The 10,000-nt window shown below is 44.8% G+C and overlaps 1 protein-coding gene across 1 annotated transcript in view; it reads left to right on the top strand.

Annotated features, from left to right (window-relative positions):
- npas3 (neuronal PAS domain protein 3) overlaps nucleotides 1-10,000 on the top strand; it is a gene marked incomplete at both ends in the record, with an annotated part of 197,868 nt that overhangs the window by 149,060 nt on the left and 38,808 nt on the right. The window lies entirely within an intron of this gene.

The raw sequence follows: 10,000 nt of genomic DNA, 5'->3' as shown, positions 1-10,000 counted from the left end.
TCCAGGAGGCATCCTGATCAGATGCCCGAACAACCTCAACTGGCTCCTTTCGACCAGAAGGAGCAGCGGCTCTACTCCGAGCTCCCCTCCGGATGTCTGAGCTCCTCACCCTATCTCTAAGGCTGGGACCAGCCACCCTACGGAGGAAACTCATTTCGGCCACTTCTTTTCGCAATCTCGTTCTTTCGGTCACTACCCAAATCTCATGACCATATGTGAGGGTTGGGACGTAGATGGACTGGTAAATTGAGAGCTTTGCCTTCGCTCAGCTCCCTCTTCACCACAACGGTCCGGTACTACGCCCGCATCGCTGCTGACGCCGCACCGATCCGCCTGTCCATCTCACGCTCCATTTTCCCCTCATTCGTGAACAAGACCCCGAGATACTTGAAGTCCTTCACTTGGGGCAGCAACTTGCTCCCGACCCGGAGGGAGCAATCCACCGTTTTCCGGCAGAGAACCATGGCCTCAGACTTGGAGGTGCTGACTCTCCCAACCGCTTCACACTCGGCTGCAAACCGCCCCAGTGCGTGCTGGAGGTCACGGTCTGATGAAGCCAAAAAAACCACATCATCTGCAAAAAGCAGAGATGCAATTCTGAGGTTCCCAAACCGGACACTGTCCTCACCTCGGCTGCACCTTGAGATCCTCTCCATGAATATCACAAAGACAATCGGGGACAAGGGGCAACCTTGGCGGAATCCAACACCCACTGAGAACGTGTTTGACTTTGTGCCGAGAATGTGAACACAGCTTTCACTTTGGTTGTACAAGGTCCGGATGGCTCGTACCAACAGCCCCGGTACCCCATACTCCCTCAGTACCCCCCACAGGATCCCCCGAGGGACACGGTCAAAGGCCTTCTCCAGGTCCACAGACACATGTAGACTGGATGGGCAAACTCCCACAACCACCCCAGCAACCCTGCAAGGGTAAAGAGCTGGTCCACTGTTCCACGTCCAGGACGAAATCCGCATTGCTCCTCCTGAATCCGAGGTTCGACAATCGGCCGGGGAGGCTGAGCAGTGTCATTGGAGCATACCCTCCGGCCCCCCTTTTTAAAAATGGGAACCACCACCTCGGTTTGCCACTCCACAGGTACTGTATCCAATATCCACGCAACACTGAAGAGGCGTGTCAACCAAGACAGCCAAACAATGTTTCGAGCCTTCAGCATCTCAGGACAAATCTCATCCACCCACGGCGTCTTGCCCCCGAGGAGCTTTTTAACAGAGACCTCTGCCAGGCATATGGACGAGACTTCCCCCGGCCTCTTCCCCTGAGGACGTATTTGTCGGGTTCAGGAGTTCCTCAAAGTGCTCTTTCCACCGCCCGACAATATCCCCAGTCCGGGTCAGCAGGTCTCCTCCCTGGCTGAACACAGACTGAGCCAAGCCCTGCTTTCCCTTTCTGAGTCGCCGAACATTTTGCCAGAACTTCCTTGAGGCCAACCGAAAGTCCTTCTCCATAGCCTCCCCGAACTCCTCCTGCACCCGGGTTTTTGCGTCAGTGACCGCCAAAGCCGCAGCCCTTCTAGCCTGCAGGTACCTGTCTGCTGCCTCGGGAGACCCCTGGGCCAGCCAAGCCCGAAAGGCCTCCTTCAGCTTGACGGCTTCCTTCACTGCTGGTGTCCTCCAATGGGTTCTTGGGTTAACGCGAAACAGGCATCGACTGCCTTCCGACCACAGCTCCTAGCAGCCGCCTCTGCAATGGAGGTTTTGAACATGACCCACTCGGATTCCATGTCCCCAACCTCCCCCAGGATGCCGAAAAATTCTTCCGGAGGTGGGAGTTGAAGACCTCGCGGACAGGGGCATCCACCAGGCATTCCCAGTTCACCCTCACTACACGTTTGGGTTTACCAGGTCTGTCTGGCAGCCTCCCCCGCCATCTGAGCCAACTCACCACCAGGTGATGATCAGTTGACAGCTCTGCTCCTCTCTTCACCCAAGTGTCGAAGACATACCGCCACAGACCTGATGACACGAACACAAAGTCGATCATTGATCTTTGACCTTGTCTGGTACCACGCACACTTATGAGCCACCCTATTCTCGAACATGGTATTTCGTTATGGCCAATCCATGACTAGCACAGAAGTCCAATAACTAAGCACCACTCGGATTCAGATCAGGAACGCGTTCCTCCCAATTACCCGCTTCCAGGTTTCTCCATCGTTGCCCACGTGAGCGTTGAAGTCTCTCAGTAGAAGTATAGAGTCCCTAGGCGGAGCCCTTTCCAGGACGCCACCCAGATACTCCAAGAAGGCCGAATACTCTGTCAGAGCTTTCCCCTTAGCAACTTGTAGTCGCATAGAGGCGACCCTCTCGTTCACTGGTGAGAACTCCAACACAGTACTCCTCAACACAGCGGCACTCAGCCGGGGGCTCCTGAGTATCCCCAAACCTGCCCGGCACCTCTCACACTGGGCAACTCCGGAAAAGGAGAGCCCCTCTCCAGGAGTTTGGTTCCAGAGCCATTGCTGTGCGTAGAGGTGAGCCTATATCTAGTTGGTACCGCTCCACCTTCCGCACCAGCTCCGGCTCCTTCCCCGCCAGAAAGGTGACATTCCACGTACCTAGAACTAGTCTGCGATGCCGAGGATCAGCAGGCCCAGGCCCCCGCCTTTGCCCATCGCCCGGCTGACATTGCACCCGACCCCAATGCCTATCCCTGTAGGTGGTGGGTCCACAGGGTGGCGGCTCCAGACACAACACTAGACACTCGACGGCGAGCTCCCCTCCCGGGTCTGGCTCCAGGAGGGGGCCCCGGTTTTCCTATTCCGGGCGAGGTACCATATTGCCTTTGGTGTTTTTTCATTGGGGTCCTTTGAATCGCTCTTTGTCTGGTCGCTCCCCTGGGACCACTCTGCCTTAGGAGACTCTACCAGGGGCTGATGCCCCCGACAACACAGCTCCCAGGGTCACAGGGACACATAAACCCCTCCACCACGGTACGGTGGCGATTCTTCGGGGGGGTCACAATTAATTTAATAAAAATAATTTTATATTATCCTAGATGTCAGTATTCAGTCACTGATTTTGATCAGAACTTGTAACATGGAAAGGATCTTGGGAGAGGACACTTCCCTTCTTTTCCCCCTCCCTCCATCTCTCTGTTCACTGTTCAGAGCAAAGAATCCCACACTCTGTGCAATCCCCTTGTCAGTTAGTCATCTCTGTCTCTCTCTTCCTCTGTCTCTCTCTCTCTCTCTCTCTCTCTCTCTCTGTCTCTCTCTCACTCTCTCTCTCGCTCTCTCTGTCTCTCCCTCCATCTTGTCCTTTTTTTTCATTGGCTGATGATAATTTAGGTATTAGGGGAAAATCCATTTATAAATTAAACAAAATGACTGGATATCCATCCAGTCCCACAGTTCATCAGCTTGTTCAAACAGGAGGAGGAGATTGGAACGTGTGTGTGTGTGTGTGTGTGTGTGTGTGTGTGTGTGTGTGTGTGTGTGTGTGTGTGTGTGTGTGTGTGTGTGTGTGTGTGTGTTCTTCAGAGACCAACAGTAATTAGATCTGCCACCAAATTATTCCTGTCTGATTGGTGGAGGGGGTGGGGGGTGAAATTAATTGGAGTTCCACATTTCTGCTTTTGTTCTTTTTTATGTGACTTTCTCTTCCTTTTCACCCTCCCTCCCTCCCTCCCTTTCTCTGTGACTCAAACTGGATGTTAGACGGAAAGGACATGGTGGACATTTGATTGTTGGTGTGTTGAGGAACGGTCATTTGTCCAGAGAGAGAAAAAAGAGAAAGCGAGGGGGAGTGAGGGAGAGGTGGAGTGAGGGAGGACGAGCGGTGCAGCAGAAGCAGCTTTCTTTCCTCCGTGGGATCAGGGCGGTTTTCTTTAAAGTGTTCATCAGTTCCAGTCTGTTTTACAATTCACATAACGACAGACAGACAGACAGACCGACAGACAGACAGACAGAAACCTACAAAGTACTGTCTGTCTGTCCTGTCTGCAGGTGGTGGAAGAAGTACTCAGACCTTTTACTGCAGTGAAAATACAAATACACTAACACAAAATGACTTGACATTTCTCCTGAAGTAAAAGTATAAAAGTACTTTCTGTTTGATTTCAGCAACAACCGATGGAAACTAGAGTTTGATCCTCCTGAGATGAACATTATTAAACACACATGGATGGATGGATGGATGGATGGAAGGATGGAGGAATGGATGGATGGAAGGATGGAAGGATGGATGGATGGATGGATGGATGGGTGGATGGATGGATGGATGGAAGGATGGATGGATGGATGGATGGAAGGATGGAGGAATGGATGGAAGGATGAACGGATGGATGGATGGATGGGTGGATGGATGGAAGGATGGATGAATGGATGAATGGATGGATGAATGGATACTCTATTCATCAGTGAAATTGCTGTTTTAGTGCAGCACAAGCCAAACAAATCTGCAATAATGGTAATAATAATAATAATAATAGTAATAATAATAATAATAATAATAATAATAATAACAATAACAATAATAGTAATCATAACAATAATAATAACAACAATAATAATAGTAATAAAACAATAATAATAATAATCATGGCAATAATAACAATAATAATAATAATAATAACAATTGTAATAATAATAAATCTGCAGGCTGCAATACACGGATCCAGTTTAGTTGTGTTTGGTATGTATTACAGTTTTCCGATTTCTGTGCAATGGAGCATGATTTACAATTTTTTGATTTGGACGACTCAGAGACGAACAGTGGATTTATAAAGCGTTGGTTCATAATGTTGCGACGTGACTGTGTTTTCAATGTAACGGCAACGTTCTTCAATTTTGGGTGACTTTGTAAAGTTTTATCAATATTTCCTGATACAAGTGTAGATGGGTGTGAATCAAACCTGGATGACAACACGTATGAAACGTTCCCGTTGTTGTTTGGAAAAGAAGTGGGAAACGTTCAGCTTCATTGGTTTCATGTCCAGTAACGCTGCAGGGTTGTTTCCTTCTGCTGGTGATGTCATCAAGTGCTGCTCTCACACAATGTCAACTGATGGAAACATGTTGATAAACATTCCATCTTGTTGTTTATCACTTCATGTGTCATCAACATTTTCATCTTCTCAACCTAAATCTGCTTTTTCAATATAATCACTGCACATCCATTCATTATTGTTGTTTGTGGTTTTTTGATCTACTTCAATTTTGGAAAGAGGATTATTCCTTTCATTGTTCAATTCTACACCCTCATACCACAAAGCCGATTTTGGCTATTTTCCAGCATCTGGAACAATAACAAAAACAAACTTTGTGATTACTTTACAATACAATAATGATAAATACATTTTATATTAAAAATGTAATCAGTTAATGTTAGATTAGTACTTCATTGTATTTTTTCTGTTAATGGTCTACAATTGGAAAATTCAGTTGAATAGATGACTCCACTATATTGTCATGCAGACAACATTTATGGAATCTGAAACTCAATTTGGCATCAATTATTATTATTATTATGGAGGAACTTGTCAATACTTAACACTTTCGCCTTTTCATTTAAATCTGCAAAGTTTAGGTGTAGGAAACTGTTTATTTGTGAAGTTTCTTTAAAACAACTGTTTACTTTTGACTTTAATCCAAACTTTGCCATTGTTATAACTGACCGTGTTGTGTGTGTTGTGATTGTATTCGGGGACGTGAGGAGGGGACCTAGAGGCTCTTTCTGACCATCAGTGAAAATCACAGATTCTTCCTTTAATCGCTCTCCTCGCTCGCCGGGCTGGGGTTGGGAGGAGGGCGAAGCTGTGGTTTGAGGAAGACCCGCCCCGTCAGCTCCAGGGGCTTCATCCCCGCTTCGCGCTGCCGAGCAGAGAGCGGAGGAAGCGCCGGTGCTCCTGCTGTACCATTGGCTGTTCGTGTCACGTGGTTGTTTCTCTGCTCTGTACCATTGGCTGTTCATGTCGCGTCTTTGTAGGTAGAGGAAAACGGACTCTGTATCTAACTGTATCACGATGATAAATTTCATAAATTTATGTTTGTGACATAACGTTTCAAACAAGATGTAACTGTGTTTGTGGGATCTGCCTAAGTTTGTTGTTCCAGATAGTTTAAGGTTTCAAGATTCAGAGAATTTTTCCCATACAATAACAATTGTCCTACGGGCTGGACCCCTCAATATAGCTGCAGGCAGCAATACATGGGGTCGGGGTCCAGTTTAGTCGTGTTAGGTATGTATTTCTGTTTTCCGGGTTCTCTGAAACGCAGCACGAGTTACAATTTTCCAAGTTTACATCGAACGTCGCATCGGCTCCTCCGGTCTGTCGTCTGAATAAGCGTAACTACTACGCAAAGCAACCAGGTCTACACAGCGCAACTCTCCGAATGCGAACGAGCACCCAGAGACGAAGCTTGGACTCATATGACGTCCAATGATGATGTCACAAAGCGCCCCGCCCCACAAACCCCACGTTCTTTAACTTCTGGTAAAAGTGCAAGGTTGTTTCGCTAATTCCTGCTACAAATGTGCATAGATGTGGATAAAACTCGCACCACAAGATGTCTTAAACATCATGGTTCCAAAGAGACCTCAACCATGTCCGTGGGTTTGGCGGTTGTCGTGTTCCAGGCATGTTTAGCCTGAACAATTCCAAGAATAATACATTCCATTCCATTAATTACATTAATACATTAATAATAATACAAATACAAATAATAATCCGAGGAATAAATCCAAATAGGAAGTATAAACAATAAACCTTTGTATCAATAAGTCATATTCTGATAAAAAGAAGGAAATTGTGCATATATGCATAAATATATATGAAATATTTATATTTATATGGTATATAAACAGGCTTATAGCTTTGATTACTACACTTTGTGTATTTATTGACACATAATAATCTACATTTCAACGGTTGTTCCCCCATTATTCTACGGTTGAAATGTGGATCCTTTTGTGGCAAATTCAAGATAAAATAAAGAAAATGGAGATTCCTCCGTCTCCCAGCGAGACATAATTTATCAGACAGCTGACAGGGTGGTTTTAAATTAGTTCGGCTCATAAAGTATTTAAAGAAAGTTAAGATATGGCGTGACCTTGGCGCTGGATCCTTTTTTCATCCCTTTCAACAACCTCTTGCGGTTAAGTGAGTCATCTTAAAAAGAATATGACGCAAGCTGACTAATATCAGTCACATTCTGTCTGAAGGAGAGAGAGACAGGGAGAGAGGGAGAGACAGGATGGAAGACAGAGAAGGAGGGAGAGAGAGAGAGAGAGAGAGAGAGGGAGAGATCGCGTGTGTGTGGTCATGCCGGGCAGTTCAGCTCGTGGCCACTAGATGGTGCCCCAGACAACCTCAGACTGGTTGGAAGTCAATGGAAAAAGAAGACCTTTCCCCCTAGAAATACACAGTTACATTTGAAACACTTCAGAATGTCAATGTCTAAGTTGACTTTTTCTAAGAGGGGGCAGTGTTGTTGTTCAGAAAGTTATTGTTCCATACGATCGAGGCGGGGGCGCCCCCACCCCCAGCACATCAAGACTCCGCCCTACTGCCCAAATCTCTAGCGCTCCGGCTCCATCTTTCCAAAATGGCACTGAGCGCAAAGCCAACCTGGAGGCTTCAGATCATCTCTTCAGGAGCCCCCAGGCGGCGTGGCAGACCCCCCACGTCCATCTCTTTCTGGGATGTTTGGGTCGTATCTGACTTGTCCGACGCTGTGACCTCTGAACTCTGACCCTGGCTTTCCCGCTGTCCTTTTAAAGGTCGTCGTGGAACATGCTTTGACTCCCGCGCGCGCCCACGATGGCCACGATGGCAGAGACATTTAACTGTTAATTGAGCCATTTTTCATGTTTTATTTTTATTCTGTGAGCGATATATTTAGAAGACTTGTGCTAATAAAACTAATTCCCTTCCGTGAAACACCATAAGTTCTCCATTATTTAGCTTCTACGAGTTTAATTGTCCTCAGCGCAGCCTCGTTTAAACATCGTAAGTCTTTGATTATTGTTGCTAATTATACTATTAGCACAAGCGATTGGAATAATTCTTCATAATCGCACACATTTATCATAATTACTGAAGTTTACAGTCACCTACGTTTAATATCATTTTACGAGGGACTTTCCAAGGACAAAGCTGCAACGTGGACAGAGTGTGTGTGTGTGTTTGAGCATGCATTATGGTGTGTGTGTGTGTGTGTGTGTCTGTGTGTGTGTGTTTGAGCATGCATTATGGTGTGTGTGTGTGTGTGTGTGTGTGTGTGTGTTTGAGCATGCATTATGGTGTGTGTGTGTGTGTGTGTGTGTGTGTGTGTTTGAGCATGCATTATGGTGTGTGTGTGTGTGTGTGTGTGTGTGTGTGTGTGTTTGTGTGTGTGTGTGTGTGTGTGTGTGTGTTTGAGCATGCATTATGGTGTGTGTGTGTGTGTTTGAGCATGCATTATGGTGTGTGTGTGTGTGTGTGTGTGTGTGTGTGTGTGTGTTTGAGCATGCATTATGGTGTGTGTGTGTGTGTTTGAGCATGCATTATGGTGTGTGTGTGTGTGTTTGAGCATGCATTATGGTGCGTGTGTGTGTGTGTGTGTGTGTGTGTGTGTGTGTGTGTGTGTGTGTGTGTGTGTGTGTGTGTGTGTGTGTGTTTGAGCATGCATTATGGTGTGTTTGTGTGTGTTTGAGCATGCATTATGGTGTGTGTGTGTGTGTTTGAGCATGCATTATGGTGCGTGTGTGTGTGTGTGTGTGTGTGTGTGTGTGTGTGTGTGTGTGTGTGTGTGTGTGTGTGTGTGTGTGTGTGTGTTTTAAAGCTATTCTGTAATTCACACACATGCACATTAATGTTGACAGTGGAGATGTTCTGCTTTACACTGAATCAGCTTTTGTCATTTATAACATTAAATGAGTTGCAACTTAAACTGCTGTATCCCTGTCCCTGCTAAACAAAAAAAGAATAAAATAAATACAACTCAATTACCATTTTTAGAGTTATGCACTTACACACTGAGATCCATATTTATTTCATATATCCAGTCCATATACAGTAGATAGATGTGTGTATGTGAGCATTTCCTTCATTAGAGTGAAGAGCTGAAATCCTTTTCAGACCTCCAACTCTTCTTCGGCAGTTTATATATTTACTGTATAAATATGAACACTGTTCATATTTATAAATTTACAGTGTTAATATTCATATATTAACACTGTCAATATTCATATATTAACAGTGTTCATAGTCATATATGAACACTGTTAATATTCATATTTTAACACTGTTAAAATTCATATATGAACACTGTTAATATTCATATATTAACACTGTCAATGTTCATATATTAACAGTGTTAATTTTCATATATGAACACTGTTGATATTCATATATTAACACTGTTAATAGTCATATATGAACACTGTTAATATTCATATTTTAACAGTGTTAATATTCATATATGAACACTGTTAACATTCATATATTAATAGTGTTTATATATGAATATTAACAGTGTTAATATATGAATATTAACAGTGTTCATATATGAATATTGACAGTGTTAATATATGAATATTAACAGTGTTATTAATATATGAATATTAACAGTGTTCATTTATGAATATTAACAGTGTTCATATATATGAATATTAACACTGTAAATATAACTCCTGATAAAAAAAGATCCTCGTCATAAGAAGTGAGACAGGGTTAGCAGCCTGCTTCTCGACACGCTGAGCTCTGTAAATCACGCTGCTTCTACTCATTCAAGTCTTTCGATTAATTCAATCGGTGTCAGAAGTTTTTATAAAACGCTAAGAAGCCACTTGAGGCAAACAAAGAACATTTCTGAGCAGAAGGATTTTTTACTGAGAAGGAGCTCCGCCTCCCTGCTGCTCCGATTGGAACCCTCACTGTACACAGCAGCCAATCACAGGCCTCCGTCACAAAGCTCGTTAGTGCCTCAGCCAGGACAGTGCTGTGTGTGTGTGTGTGTGTGTGTGTGTGTGTGTGTGTGTGTGTGTGTGCGTGTGCG

This window comes from Zeus faber (genome assembly GCF_960531495.2).
Source record: "Zeus faber genome assembly, chromosome: 13".
Taxonomy (NCBI): Eukaryota; Metazoa; Chordata; class Actinopteri; order Zeiformes; family Zeidae; genus Zeus; species Zeus faber.
The sequence above is the reverse complement of the archived record's forward strand: the minus strand, read 5'-3'. Positions and strand labels throughout refer to the sequence as shown.